A 15702-nucleotide genomic window follows, 5' to 3' on the forward strand; every position below is an offset into this window, starting at 1 on the left:
AAGCAAGATATTATGAGATTTTTCAGACTATGATAAAAAGGAGGAACTAGACCATTGGAAGCATTCTGTGTTAGACTGCCACTAAACACTTGTGCTGTGGAATAAATGACCCCAAGTGCAATTCAATGTAAACCATGAGCTTAAGACAATATTAGTGCTACCAGGGTTCAGGAATCTGGACCGCTGTTTTCAGGTTCTTCAAAAATGAAATAAAGGCACGCAGAGATTGCAAAAGAGTGGAGATCCTTTACTAAAAGCCAAGTGATAGCTCTGATCAGAAGAAAACAGGCTGTCAAGGAGTGAGGGTACTCAAGCACCCCACTTATTGTTGAGTTTCATTTTGTGGGGTGCAGGAGGAAGAGTTCATGCTCTATTTACCAACCTCACACTTTACTCATTGGGCACATATCTGTGTCTCCTGGAAAAGGTGAGAAAAGAAGGCAGCCTCTAAGAATCTTCTAGCAAAATACAAGGCAAAAGAGAGGCAAGGCTGTTCTCGGCTTCTGAAAATATGAACAGAAGATGGGTCAGTTGGTCAACTGCCTACTATGCAAGCAGGAGGACCTGAGATCGGATCTCCAGCAAACATGGAAAATTCTTAGTGTGCTGCCCTGCGTCTGTCGTCTCACTGCTCAGAAGGCAGAGTCAGGGGAGTTTCTGGGACTTACTGGACAAGCAGTCTAGTCCAGTGGGTGAACTCCAGGTTGATAGAGAAACCTGTGGAAAGGAATTGAAAAGGACAGCTCACATCAACCCATTTCCTACACACACACACACACACACACACACACACACACACAGGGCCAAACATTTACCACAGTGTCAAAGTAATATTTCAGTAATGAGGCCTTGTGGCTGCCAGGCCCCTGGTGAATACTCCTGTATGCTCCACAGGTAAATTGTCAGATGGTCCATGAAGTTATACTTATGGAAACTTGGGCCATTCAAAAAGGGCAGGAATCTCACCATCAGGCACATGTCTTATAACATCCCTCTGAAGAGTGGAAATATGTAAATCAGGAGGCAGTGGAGAACAGCAGAGGGTAAGAAAACAGCCGCCACCAGGTGGAGCAAGTCACGGGAATTGATGTGAGGAACAAAGTTCAGGTGGAACCTGGGTCACCCTGACTTCTAGTCTTTAAATCACAGCCATTCAGAATAATCGAATTGAGGAATCGATTTGGTTGCTAAATATGAGAAAGATGATTACAGGGAGCTACAAATAAGAAACAAGATCCTTTGATATCCAACCACAATGAGAAGCAGCAATTGTACTGTATGTTAGCCTGAGTCCCAGTTAAGAGATTACAGGCACATAGGAAGCAGAGAGTGGGGAAGAGGACTGAATCTGGGTGCAGGAAGATGAGCTCTGGAATTATGTCCTTGTTAGACTTTAGCTAATAAACATTGTGTCTCCAGATTCTCATTTGTAGTATCAAGGCATTGGTACCCACTTTGTGGGGTTCTTGTGAGAATTGAGCAAAATATTCACCTTAGAGAGTGATGCTCAAATCTAGTAAGATTGAGCCATGAACACGCAACATACTATATTAACTGTTGATAGGATACTGTGATAGTTAATGTTGTACTTGCCAGAATCCAGAAATATGCAGGACATAAGGCTCTGAGCATGTCTATGAAGGCCAACTTAGATTAGGTTAATCAGAATGGGAAAGCCCACCTTAACCATGTATGGGTCTATTCCATAGTCTTGCGTCCAGGACTGAGCAAAATAACAAAGCTGAACATGAGCATTCATGTCTCCCTGCCTCTCTGCAGTGGATAAAATACCTCAGTCTCCTGAGTCTCCTGCCACCATGTCTGCCCCCAGGTTGGCTGTCCCTACACTGAAAGTCAGAATATCTCTTGTTGCTTTTGTCTAAATATCTTATCACAACATCAAGAGAAGTTTATAATATGGATATCATGGTGAAATCAAAGATGGGTAAGATATTGTCTCCGATTTTAAAAATGTTTTCTGTTAAAGGTCATTAAAACTGGGTGATATGGGATTCCCCTCTGTATGCTGTGAATATGTTTTATTACCATTGGTTAATAAAAAAACTGCTTTAGGCCTGTGGCAGAGCAGAATAGAGCAAGGCAGGAAAACTAAACTGAATGCTGGGAGAAAGAAGGTAGAGTCAGGGAGACAGATGTACTGGAACTTTGTCAGTAAACCATGAGCCTCATGGTAAAATATAAAATAATAAAAAGGATTAATGTAAGATGTATGAGTTAGATAATAAGAATCCTAAGCTAATAGGCTGAGTAGTGTTGTATTTAATACAGTTTCTGTGTGATTATTTCGGGTCTGGGAGGAAGGTGAGCATATTTGTGTTTCCATATTAAAAAGCAGCTGCGGGAAGACTGCAGAGTCTCAGCAGAAACACTTAACAGCAGAAGTTCCCACACTTCATCTTTGCCCCAAGTCAACCAAGAGAGGCAAACACTCAAGGTTTCTGGTAGGGGAGCAGGAATGGCCAAGTTGCCCTCATGTGCTTATAACATACAGGACCTTATGAATGAGCAACTGGACTGGATTCAGTTTCCCTGGGGGAGAAAAGGTAAAGCCTTGCTGCCTGGAGACCTGTGATGGTGAGTGGGACCACCCATCAGGAGAGGAAAGAGGAGGGGAGGGGAGGGGAGAAGAGAGGAAGGGAGGGGAGGGGAGGACTGCTGGTCTTACCTGCTCCAGGACCAGACCAGCAATAGTGATCTTTAAGCAGGGGACTCTGGGCCCTGCAAGTTCATAACATGATTTGTGCACTGAAAGAGGTGAGCATGTGTGGTCAGGACCTCTGCTCTCCCCAGGGACACTATGACCTTCAGTCTTTCAAAGGTGTTGGAAGTAAATCTCTAAATTTCACCAAATACTTTCACCATCTTGAATTTCCTGTACTATCTGTCACGGCCATTCCACCACCCCTACTGTGTTGGATTGGCACACTCTAGCTCCATCTTTCACCAGGAAGCCTGATTCTGGCCCAGTCAAGATGGGGGCTGCCCAGAAGACTTCCTGCACAACCAGTGTCCCCTCACCCTACGGATACCTTACTGAAGCTCAAGCCCCATGCTTTGATGTGGGCTCTCTGATGGCTGGACACTGTCCGCTAGTGAACTGAGACTTGTGTGATCTTTTCCCTTGAAAAACATCATGGTGGTAGATGTGTGAGCTCCTTCATCCCTAGGAAGCTATAACGAGCAGATCTGTAGCCCCTGCATGCTCAGATGGTCTCACTGGGGACATGAGCGCCTTACTGCCCAAGGTCACATATGTGAGACAATTGGTGATAGTCTTCAATGGAATTGTCATGAGGGGAGCCACAAAATCATGGTGAATGGCAGGTGGGTGGCTACAATCCATATCCATGGACACTGGAGGAATTATGAATAAAAACTTGACACTGTTACTCATAGACTGTCCCTAACATTGAAGAAAAGCTAAGTATTACTTCAAGAAGATCAGCATGGTTTAAACATCAACAGCATGAACGATCACGGCTGGAAACTATGGCCACTCGTCTCTTCAAATAGTGTACTTACTAGGGGCGACAGTGAGTGTGTGCTCATGGGAAGTAGGGATCTCATGAGATTACAATTTGTCCAAATTCGCTGCACAAACAGTACTGCTACCCAGCTAACAGGAGCCTGCAACTAAAGCAGAAACCCCTCAGAAGGACAACTGGTCAGACTGACCTCTGAGCACATGACCCTGGCCTTTAGCTCCGCAGCAAATGGCAGCCAGCTACGACGATCCTATGTCTAGCACCACTCTCAGGCATTCACCTGGTCTCTATCAAAGCAGTGGCTTTGCCTCCCTTTCTCCAGGATGGTCTGTCTCCAGATAGCCTCTCCCAGAACCAGTGTGATCTTCTTGGGGAAGCTGCTAAGGCCCTGTACAAGCATGCTGATTGAACACCATAACCACAACTAACACAATGAAGAACAAAGAAGAACCTTTTATTAAAACCAATATTTAAACTAATACAACATCAAAACATCCAGAAGAATAAAAAGGCTGTTCCTCTGGGGATGGGAAGCTGGCTGTGGGTCAGGGAATGTCGCTGGGTTGAATTCAGGGGTGATTCTGTGGGGAACAACAGAACTGGTGCTGTCTGTAGAATGGAAATATAGGGGACACTGAGAGAAGCAAGGGGTCCAGGCCATTCACTGGGGATGTAGGACCCCCCCCCCAGACAAAATTGCACTGGGTCTGAGCTCCAGCTGCACACACATCTGCCTGGCTTAGTGCACAAGCTGATTCTGGTTCGAGCATAGCCATCTTCACTGCTGCTTAACAGACTTGGAGCTCTAGATCTGCCGATGTACAACTCTGTCTACAGCTCTCCAGATCTAAGGATGGAGGCAGATGTGCTGCTGATGCGAGCATCTCTAGGATGGGAAGTGGCAGTGGAGGGACAGGAAGAAACAACGTGCCCAGGATGAGGCCTCTTTCTCAGTCTTTCCAAACACAGGGGAGACCATGTCCGCCTGAATTCCCAGATCCCATCGTACAACAGGACATGTGCCCAGGCTAGGGTCCAGTGACTGCTCCTGCAAGGGGGAGCCTCTCAAGGATCCCCCGATCACTTCAGGTCCTGAATCCTCCTCACAGAGTGTCAGTCACCTACCTGGGGCTTCCTCATCCACGTTCCTCTGAATCACCAGTCACTTCTGCCTGCAACTTGAATAAAGCTCATGGACATGAACAAGAAGATCTAGTAGGGCTTGTACAAAATCACATAGGTTTTCCCTTGTTCAGAATGGACAGGTCTGAGGTCTTGAAAGAATCCTCAGGGAACTCATCTATCCAGGCGTCCAGGAGCATACAGATGGTGCTGGAGGAAAGGCACAGACAGCACAGTCGGTGGCCTGGACTTTCCTTTGCCACCCTTTCCAGACTCCGTTCATGTGAGATTGCAGGAAGAAGATATCCAGCCTTTACACATATGAGTACAATGTACAGGGCTGTGAGTTCCATGGGAGCAGGGAGATCCACACACCCCTTTCTCAGGCTCTAATGGAGCACAGCTGACCAAGCCTTTGTAAAACTCTAGGACCTAACAACTACACATGCACGTACTAGAATGCTGGAGATTTTCCATATCCCTGAGTCCTTGTGAATGTTCTCCAGACAGAACTCAGTTATTGGAATTGGGGCAAGATAACCCTTAGGTGTTAACTCAGTTCCTGGGGTTTCAACTTAGTCCCTGGGAAAGGGTCAAAGTAACCCTCAGATGTTCCCTCTTACCTCACCTGATCTGGCAACCACTCTCCAGCCAATTATTGGTAATAGCCCTTTAAATAATCCAATCATGATAGTTGAAGAACAATTCCCAGACTTCCCCCTTGTTTCTATGGCTTTTTGCTTTAAAAGTAACCTGTAGCAGCTATTTTGGGTCTTTCTGGCTTCTTGAATGCTGAAAGACCCTGTCAAGGCAAAATTAATAAAATCCTCATGCTTTTACATCAACTGTGGTGTGAGAGATGGTCTCTTGGGGTGACTCCTCCTGGTAGTTGGACTTGAGGGTCCAACACCTTCATGACATGGACTGAGATGAGGGGAGAGTCTCACAGGGGCACCGGATGCCACAGGCTTTCACCATATCCCCACTTCTAAGGACCCGGCCCATGCAGTTCTTGTTACCCTCCAGGCAATGCTTAGACCTCAGTATGGTATAGAAATCAGGAGTGTAAGACCCAAGCATCGGCCATCCCTTACCCTTAGAACCCAAATGAGCCCACTCATCCACTCTGGAGAGCCAGGATCTTTCTCTTGTTGTCAAGCCCACTTACTTCTTCACTTCATCATCCTCCTCGCAGTCAGGACAGAGTTTCCACACCTGGAGGAGACCAGAAAGGATGTCACCTGTAGAGTTCCAGGTCCCTTCCTAAAAGACATCTAGGGAGCCTGCTGATTCCTGGAGCAGAATCAAAGTCCAGAGCCTGGAAGTTCTGTCTGCTCTCAGGTTATTAGTTCACCTGCCTACAGGAGGTGCTTCAAATACCTTCGTGTGGTGAGTGATCGCAAGTATGTCTACCCAGACATCTCAATGGATGCAGGGCCCCTCGTATTACCCTCCACAGGTCTTCACCCAAGACACAGCTCTATCTGGTACTCCAATGTGAATTCTAGAACCTCCTTTACAATGGGAGAAGTGCTTTGGCCAAGGCTTCAGAAAAACTGGGCTAAGGATAGAGGACACTCACACTCATTAGGATCTCAGCTGTGGGCACTGCAGTCCCTAGGGCACAGACTGGAGGAAGCAATGTCTGACTTCATGCTGTTAGCTTCTGACAAGACTCTTAAGTGAGTAGGCTCAGAGAAAGGCAGAATGCTCCCTATCAAGAGTATCTGAGGCCTCTGATCTTGGAGGTGGGCACTCACTTGAAGAGCAGGTTGAGCGCCTGGTGGATGGTGGTATACCTTGGGTATATGCACAGGCAGGCAATGAGAAAGGAGCGATTCCCACCCTACACGGAAGTCTCCAGGTGATCCACCACCTCTTCCAGCGTGTTGCAGCGGGATGTTCTACCAGGCTCCTTCGGGTCCTTCGGGGTAGACTCCTCAAGCTGAGGAGAGATCCAGGTGGACGGTTCAAATAGGCACAGGACTGCAGCCTTATGATTGGCTATTATCATTCCAAGTTTCCCTGAACGTTGACAGTGGCAAACACCAAGAGTGAAATTTGGGAAAGCTGACATTTCTGGTTATCTGGTCGGTGTGGTTCTGGCCCTGGTTTCCCTGACTCAAGTTTGTTTCTTTCCGGCCAAATGGCCAGAGGTGTTGGAGCCACAAGTGAACGCGCGTCTCTGGGCACCACCATGGCCTCCACCATGATCTCCACTTTTGCCTTTCTTGAGGTCTGAGCCTCCAGTAATCCCAAAGCAGCACAACAGCATCTAGCTTTCTCTACTGTCTCAAGACAAGTGAGCCTGCTGGGCTGACTCTGAGCCACTGGCTGCCTGCTTGCTGGGTTCTGCACTGTGATGTTGTTGTTAATGAAGTAAGGTCACTCCCAGGGTCCCCTTGCCTGAGTCTTCTCCTCACCCAGGGCTTTCCTAAAAGTCTCCTCGGTCCCCGCCCTCCTCCCAGGTACACTGCTTGACACAGGTACCCAGGTGCTTCCCATTCCACAGCTCCTAGGGTGCACTGCTTGACAAGGGACCTGGGGATGTCTGGGTACAGGCAGCACCCCGGCTTTGCAATCTGAGCCCACATCTGTCACTTTAATTCTGAATTCAATCCTGATTTCCCCAGCACACCATAAACCCTTGCCATGTTGCCTTGCTTCTAGGCTACTTTGTGTGTGTTCTGTGTGAACTATGAGCGCAAATCATTTGTGTGTGTGTGTGTGTGTGTGTGTGTTGAGATTTCATGAGGAACTACAGAGTGTGACTTTTTTATCTTTTTATCATTTTTTTCAAATTTTGTTTTGTTTCATCTTGTTTTGAGACAGGATTTTTTTGGTATAGCCCTGGCCGTCCTGGAACTCACTCTGTAGACCAGACTGGCCTTGAAATCACAGATATCCACCTGCTTCTGCTTCCTGAGTACTGGGAATGAAGGCGTGCACCACAACCTGGGCCCAGAGTGGGGCATCTGTACAGTTGTATATAATCGTGCACTTTGTTGAATAAAGTGCATTTGTGTTCGTTATTCATTTAATCTTTGCTATGGTTTTTTGTTTGTTTGTTTGTTTGTTTAAATTTTACAAACTCCTTCAGCTCGCTGCACCTAGACATCACTGATGTTGCCTCCTTTATTCTGAAAGTTTGCCAGTAAGGGAAGCAGTGCAGGCAAAGACACTGGGGAAAGATCCAGATGGGAGGCCTGGAGCCTTTGGCAACTCCTCCCCAAGTCCCATCTTTCCCAATGGCTGCTGAGCTGCGCTACTTCCCCCGTGTGGAGGAAAAGGACACAGCAGGCGAGAACACCAGTAGAAAAGCCACCTTTGGTGCCATGGGATTGATTACATTAAGAATAAGAACATCCAAACTGGCTAGGCTCCCACAAAGCCAGAACATGAAGTAGGATCAAAACCCCGTGCCATTGTCCTTGACTTCTCATCATCCCTCATTGTTCGCCATGTTCAGAGAGTCCGGTTTTATCCCATGCTTTTTCAGTCATAGTCCAGCTGGCCTTGGTGAGCTCCCAATGACTTTCCACAGGGCAGGGAACCCTGACTGCTCTTTGGACTGGAGAGGGACGGGGAGAGGAGTGGGGGGAGGGGAAGAAGGGTGGGAGGAGGGGGAGGGAAATGGGAGGCGGGGAGGAGGGGGAAACTTTTTTTTTCCTTTTCTCAATAAAAAAAAAAAATAAGAACATCTGAGGCTAGATTTCACCAGGTAAATTGAAATGACACAGCGTGTCCCACAAATAGGCACAAGTACTACATATCATTCAAACATGAAAATGACTTCAAATGAACATTAAAAACTTCCTCAAAATACCTAAAATATCCGATAAAATATCTAAAAAGTACAAAATATTGTTGAGGAAACGGAAACCTGCAGACAGAGAGACTTGGTTCAGGAGTTTACAAATTAGATATTAAGATGTAAGTGTCCCCAGATTCATTCCCGGCAGGACACTGGGCCTCTTTTCCCATAACTGTCCCATAATTCCCAAGGAAAACTGCCCGTTGAGCTCAGGGGCGGAGCACTTGACTGACATGGGCCAGAGCTATGTTATGATCCTTGAAATAAAAATAAAATAAACAAAAAAGCCCTCTTTTTGCACAGTGACAAACGTGTTCTCAAAGGGGAATTCAAAGGAAGCAGGAGCCTTCCTTTTCTGATGTGTTGTGTGTTGCTGCTCACCACAGCCTTTGGACGGGTTGCCCGCCAACCTGTGGATGCCCGCATGCCCAAGAACCATCATCCTGGATGAAGGCAGAACCAGCAGTCTCTGGCCTTTCTTGACGTAGGCCACTGTGGACGGCAGCCATTCTCCTCAGACAGCACAGCTCCCCTCACTCCCAGGGCTCTTGATCTGCTCTCTGTGCTGTCAGTCACACAGAGGTTCCAGAGAGGAAGTTGTCCCTGCACTCTGGTGACATCTCCCATGGTGACAGCCTTAGAGCTTTCTGAAGACTCTGTATCCTTTGAGACATCTGGGCCAGTTTCAGCACTAAGGATGCTGTGTCCCTGGTTCCAGGCAGGGTCACTGTGGGAAGCCAAGGAGCCTACAGATAACCTGCTCTGACCACTCAAGCATCACATCTACAGCCTGCTGGAGGCCACAGGCCCAATACTCCCTCCCCTCTCCCTATCCAAGCTAGACCTTAGAGTCAGCCCTACTTCCTGGCCCAATGTAGATCTTTGGATAAACACCAGACACCACGCCATCAAGCCCCTCAGGACTGCTCTCGTATGCAGAGTCTAAAAGCCTCAAGATGACAGACCCAAGGGTTCGCAGGTACACCTCCACCCATGTAGTCAGGACAGTTACACGACAGTGCGTGCTGTACACATGAACCATCCTGCCAGTCACATGACTGATGTGGGAGTGTCATATATCAATCTGTTGATTTCATTGGTTAAGCAATAAAGAAACTGCTTGGCCCTGATAGGTTAAAACATAGGTGGGAGGAGTAAACAGAACAGAATGCTGGGAGGAAGAGGAAGTGAGCTCAGAGACGCCATGCTCCCCTCTCCCGGGTAGACTCGACAGTTCTGCTCTCTAGACCAGATGCCATGTTCCCCCTCTCCCGGGCACATGCGATGAAGCTCCGACCCAGGATGGACATGGGCTAGAATCTTCCCGGTAAGCGCACCTTCGGGTGCTATAAACATTATTAGAAATGGGCTAGTCCAGGTGCAAGAGTTAGCCGAGAAGAGGCTAGATATAATGGGCCAAGCAGTGTTTAAAAGAATATAGTGTCCGTGTAATTATTTCGGGGCATAAGCTAGCCAGGTGGCCGGGGTGCTGGGGACGCAGCCCCACCGCTCCTATTACTACAAAACATGACCTAACAGGAACACCCAAGTGCTCTTACATAATCAGATCCCTGTGGCTGGTGAACCCAGATCATAGACTTTATTTACAGCGAACTCACAGCACAGCAGAAAGCAAATCTTGGACAGCACTGGGATTGACCTCTATAGGGGACCTCAGGACACTGGTACCCTAAGCTTCCTCTAGCTGATGGTCCTACTACCCCGTGGGTGCAGCAGCTGGAGGATGCCCTGCTGACTGGAGATGCGGTAACAAGAGCTGCTGTCTCAAGACTCGCTGGGCACTAGCGAAAGCACTTGCTCCCAGGCCTTCCACCTCCTCAGTCTAATTACCTGTTCTCTTTGTTTCCTTCTATTCAATTTGTTTGTTTGTTTTTTGGTTTTTCGAGACAGGGTTTCTCTGTGGTTTTGGAGCCTGTCCTGGAACTAGCTCTTGTAGACCAGGCTGGTCTCGAACTCACAGAGATCCGCCTGCCTCTGCCTCCCAAGTGCTGGGATTAAAGGCATGTGCCACCACCGCCCGGCTCTTCTTTCAATTTGTATCGTGGCATAAGATAATTTCATAAGCATCCATTTACCTGAGATTTATCCAGGAATTCACAGTTTCACACTGTGTGAAAATGCTGCTCGAGAGGCCTAGAGCATCCGAGCCTGAGCGCGCTCCAGGCAAGGACACGTCCTCCTTGTCTCCCTGTCATCCTCCTCCCCTGCTATCACGGATGATATTCTCTGACGCCGTCTCCAGCCCAAACTCCCACATCCCCCGGTCTCTGGACTTAGATTTACATATTTTATGAGCGTGGGTATTTTGCCTGAATGTATAAATGTCCACCGTGTTGTGCTCGGTGTCCAGCAAAGCCAGAAGAGATGTCAGATCTGCTGGGACTGTAGTTTCAGACAGTTGGAAGCTGCTGTGTGGGTGCTGGGAATCAAACCCAGGTCCTTGGCAAGAGCACCTGCCAAGCCCTCCTCCTGCTGCTGTCAGCCCTCCTGATGACAGCCATTCTGACTGCGCAGGGCAGTATCTCAAAATAGTTTGCACTGGCATTTCCCTGGGGGCGAGGATACGCAACACCTTAAAGTAATTGTGGGCACATTGGTTGATCAGCAGTTTTGTTTCCTTGATATTTAATTTCTGCTGTTCTTTATAGAAACTGCATTCCATGGTCTGCAGTGTAGCTGCTTGTTCTCTCCTGTTCTGTGGTCTGTGTGCTCTGCCGATTGTCTCCTGAGCTGTGCAGCAACCTTCTGCTTTCAGGTAGTCCCAACGGATGACATTGGGCTCAGGTCCTGTGCTGTTGGGGTGCACACCTATAGCAGTGCTTTGCAGAGGACTCCCCACGTGCTCTTCTACAAGTTTCAGCATTTGGGGTTTTCGTTTAGTCTTTGATCTATCTTGAACTGATTTTTGTACAAGCTAAAATATAAGAATTCTATTCCATTATTACACAGATCAATAGCTAGTCTTGCCAGCATCGTTTATTGAATGGGCCATACTGTTTGGATGCAGGCTATGTTCTTTTTTTTTTTTTTTTTTTTTTTTTTTTTTTTTTTTGGTTTTTCGAGACAGGGTTTCTCTGTGGCTTTGGAGCCTGTCCTGGAACTAGCTCTGTAGACCAGGCTGGTCTCGAACTCACAGAGATCCGCCTGCCTCTGCCTCCCGAGTGCTGGGATTAAAGGTGTGCGCCACCATCGCCCGGCTCTATGTTCTTTATCTAAAATTAAGCTAGCATGACTGTGTCATCTTTTTTTTTTTTTTCGAGACAGGGTTTCTCTGTGGTTTTGGAGCCTGTCCTGGAACTCGCTCTGTAGACCAGGTTGGTCTCGAACTCACAGAGATCCACCTGCCTCTGCCTCCTGAGTGCTGGGATTCAAGGCGTGCGCCACCATCGCCCGGCTCGACTGTGTCATCTTATTTGGGGTCCTGTGTGTTGTTTCACTGGACGTCTACTTGGATGTCAGGAGAAGGCTGTCTCTCATTCCATCTCTGAAGTGTAACTTGAGGTTTGCCATGGTGACCGCTCTAGCAGAACTCTCTTCCCTGCATCACCTTGGCGATTGGTTGCCTTCTGTGGTTCCATATGCATTCCCAGATCTTCTTCTTTTTTTTCAGTTTATAAGCCTGCGAAATAAGGATCAGAATTTTGTTTTGTTTTGTGTTTGTTTTTTGTTTTTTATTTTTTGAGACAGTGCTTCTCTTTGTAACAGCCCTGGCTGTCCTGGAACTTGCTCTGTGGACCAGGTTGGCCTTGAACTCAAAGATCCACTTGGCTCTTCCTCCAAAGTGCTAGGATTAAAGGCGTGCACCAACACTGTCCAGTGATGTCAGAATTTTGATAGTAATTTCCTGGAACTGTAAATTCATTTTGGTAATATAGTCATTTTCATAACCTTAGTTCCAGCATCCCTAGAGCAGGGAAGGGCTTTTCAACACACAGTATCTTCTATGACTTCCCTGTTCAACGTCTTAACATTTTCCTTGTAGAGACTTTCTCTTCTTTGGGTAGATAAATTCATAAATAAATTTTTTGGAGTTAATTTGAATGGGATATTTTTCTCAACTTCTTTATCTGAGAATATATTTGAAATCTGGTTTTTTTTTTCTTTACTATTGATTTTGTATCCTGCAACTCTCTTATGTTTATTAGGTCCAAGGATTTTCTAGTAGACTTTGTAGGGTCCTTAAGCAAAGAAGGCTGTCACCTGCAGGTAGGGATGGTTTGGCTTCTTCCTGTCCTGTTTCCATCCCTGCTGTGCCTTTCGCATGTCTAATTGCTGTAGCTATGACTTCTACCACTACAGTGAACCAGAGAGGGATCAGTGGGCACCCATGCTTCATTGATTCTAGAGGACATGCTGTTTGTTTCCATTTACTATATTGTTACCTTTATTATTTACAGATATGTTCTGTCTATAATTAAAGTCTCCAACACGTTATGAAACATGTTAAACTCCGTCAAATGTCTTTTCAGCACTCAATTGAACACCGCGGTTTCTCTTCTTAAATTTATTTAAATGGAGTGTTATATTTCTTTTTTTTCTCTCAGGAGCCTTTGTTTCATCCTTTTAGTGAATATTTATTTTCCATAATCTATTAAATAATTTAATATCCCTAAATTGCTATATTTTGTGTTGCTTGCTTTGTAATAAATATTGGCTTTTTGTTATACAATTATTATTGTGGTATATCTTTTTAACTTTTTTAAGAGGGCTCAACTTCTCTGGCATTAGGGAAGACATCGGCCTTGCTGGGTAAAGACTTTTCTATTTGTTTTGTTTTTTTTTGTTTGCTTTTGTTTTTGGAAAGGGGACCCCACTGTGGCTCTGGGGGTAAAGACTTCTAATGAGGCTGCTATAAGGGTCACCCATGCTCCTTTCAGTAACCAATAAACTCACTGGTTGCTCTTCTGAAATATCCACCAGAGAAAATCACTCAGACATGGATTCAAGCCAACGGAAAGTTTTCCCATTAGGTAGCCCTAAGCCTTTCTCAGGGTGAGCTTTCAAACACAAAAACCACATCCTGGGTTGACATACTTCAGCTAGCAAGAACGTTAGCTGGAACCAGAACTACAGAAGACAAAAAGCAAGGTTCGTCCACTTACAGACTTTCCCAGAACTATGAACTTTGACGGATTTAGGAGGCGCTGTCTAAATTCTGAATTTTACAGCCTGAATGGTACTTCCACCATGGATCAGTTGTGCTGAGGTCTCAGAGCCTGCTACAATTTGTCAGGGTGCACTTTGGTGGAATGGAACTTTAGTTTGTCATAGGAACCTTATAAAAAGGGAGTGGACATTGTTTACCCCATGCCACCCCTAGGGATGTCAGGTCTGAGCTGATGGGTAAGAACAGGGAGCCCCACTTGGGCCTCCTTAACAGATCTGGACTATTCCTTCAAGAGGGAGATCTAGAAAAATAGAGGCATGTTTTGTGTCACGGCTCACAGCAGAATCCACAGTGTTTCCTTCTACCTAACTCTAGTATCAAACTGCCCATGCCAGTGTTGGACATATTACAAGGCCAACATGGGTCTACCAATCGCTGGCCTCCCTGTTCACCCAGTGTTGACAGAGGTTTCTGTTCCACCTGGTCCTGCAGCCATTCAGTTCCAAAGAAACACACAGAGGTCTACATTAATCATAAACTGGTTGGCCTATTAGCTCAGGCTTCCTATTAACTCTTACATCCTACATTAACCCATAATTCTTGTCTGTGTCAGCCACATGGCTTGGTACCTTTCCTCAGCGAGGCATTCTCATCTTGCTTCCTCTGCCTCTGGGTAATGACTGCAGACTGAGTCTTTCCTCTTCCTAGAATTCTCCTGTTCTCATCTCCCTGCCTATACTTCCTGCCTGGCTACTGACCAATCAGCGTTATATTAAAACAAGTGACCAATCTTTACAAAGTACAAGACCATTGTCCCACTTTCCCCCCACAGCTTCTCTCTCCTTCCTACTGCTCAGTTTGTTTCTGGGGTCTGTGCCATGCTGGTGAAAGAGACAGGCATGACCGTGTTTGGAGTATGCTTGGTTTATGACCTCTTCTCCCCTTCCCACAAGCAGGACAAATTGAGTAATTGGGTGATCTGTCAGCACAGCCCACAGCAGCCAGGGAACTCCTACCCCTACTCTCAGCATGCCCACCTCCACCGTGAGAGCAGAAAGCAGAAATCTCCCACACAGAGATCCTAGGGGAGGCTGCCATTCACCATTGCCACCAGAGCCCAAGAGCTCAGGCTCCCTGTGTCTACAGGAGCAGTGTAGTCCCTGAGGAGGTGGCTGGCAATGTGCGCAGTGCTGATGTGTTAGCATGTCTGCTGTTCCTGCTGGCCTTTCTTGAGTCTGGATCAGGGCTGTGCAGAACAGCAACCCAAGGCCAGTCCCTGTCTTCAGAAAGATGGCCCCAAGGCAGGCTTACATCCCAGTAGCCTTTCTCTTCAAAAGGCACACCCAGCAACAGTACCCCACAAGTCCCCTCCTTAGCCCCAGTCCAGATCCCTGTCAAGCCTACTTTGGGTGACTGCCCATTGCTGGACTACGGGTGGACTTGGGATACCTCACCCTCCATAAGCCTATAAGGCAGTGGTTCTCAACCTGTGGGTCACAACCTTTTCATAGGGGTCTCATATCAGATAATGTGTATAATGATTTGTTGGAGTATCCTGCATTTTTTTAAGATTCATTTATTATTTATTTATTAGTATTAATCATATAGAGTGTTCTGTCTGTATGTTTGCCTGCACACCACAAGAGGGCATCAGATCTCTTTGTAGATGGCTGTGAACCACCGTGTGTTTGCTGGGAATTGAAACTCATAACCTCTGGAGGAGCAGTCAACACTCTTAACCTGTGGGCCATCTCTCCAGCCCAGAATATCCTGCATTTAAGATTGCAGTTCACCATGTCTCTCTGAGCTCAATGTAATATGGAGAACTCCCTTTCTTAGCAGGAATCCCTCTCCACCTTATTGGATAGTGTCTCTAGGCCGCATGCCTGATGCCTGACCTTATTTGTAAGCTGTCCCTGAGCTTGGATGCCTGGCCTAAGTGTAACCTTTGATACAGTTCCCTTCAAATGCTCTCCACATGCCACCCATATGCTAACTAGGTGTGTGACCACCTGTATGCTAGGATCATACTGCCAAACACAGATTAGGTGCTGTCCCCATCCTACATCTTCCCCACACCCTGAAATAAAGTTGAGCTGTCTCACGGAAGCTAACTTCCAGAAGGCCATTTT

This window comes from Microtus oregoni, unplaced genomic scaffold (assembly GCF_018167655.1).
Source record: "Microtus oregoni isolate MIOR12 unplaced genomic scaffold, Mior012 000004F_ref0000308, whole genome shotgun sequence".
In the NCBI taxonomy this organism is placed as follows: Eukaryota; Metazoa; Chordata; class Mammalia; order Rodentia; family Cricetidae; genus Microtus; species Microtus oregoni.